This window comes from Nanorana parkeri, unplaced genomic scaffold (genome assembly GCF_000935625.1).
Source record: "Nanorana parkeri isolate BGI_ZX_2015 unplaced genomic scaffold, ASM93562v1 scaffold474, whole genome shotgun sequence".
Classification (NCBI taxonomy): domain Eukaryota; kingdom Metazoa; phylum Chordata; class Amphibia; order Anura; family Dicroglossidae; genus Nanorana; species Nanorana parkeri.
Window position 1 is genome coordinate 627,804 of NW_017306742.1, and position 491 is coordinate 628,294.

Below are 491 nucleotides of genomic sequence, written 5' to 3' on the forward strand. Positions count from 1 at the left end.
TATCTATAGATATATATATAGATATTGTTAGTTTAAAAATGACTTCAATCCCCAAATCTGTATCTAAAAAAAAAATTTTAACAGTTAATTGTTTGTAATATTGTATTTTGCAGCCCAGGAAATAAGAATAATCCGGTCTCTTATATTGCATAATACAGTAATTTAGGTGTTGAGTCTTTTGGGTGTCCGGGCATTGTAGGGAATGGACGGTCCCGGGGTTCTCTCATGTGGCTGGCTGAGACATGTAGTTATAATGTGCACAATGCTCCCTCTTCATAAGAATTGTGCAACCAGAGGCGTCTGTGAAACAAACAAAAAATGGCTTTTGTTTCGTTTTGGTTTTTTTCTTTCACAAAACCCACAAAGCGATCGGTTGCGTTTGCAAACAACGAAATTGTTACCTGTGTAAATGGAAAGTTAAGCAAAAATCGAAATCATCTGCGACATTTGAATACATGCGACTTTATCAGATATTCGCCCTTCTTTACTGT

At 35.8% G+C, this 491-nt stretch overlaps 1 protein-coding gene across 3 annotated transcripts in view; it reads left to right on the plus strand.

The window, feature by feature from the left end:
• Window positions 1-491, plus strand: part of TFAP2C (transcription factor AP-2 gamma) — a 29,295-nt gene that overhangs the window by 4,883 nt on the left and 23,921 nt on the right. The window lies entirely within an intron of this gene.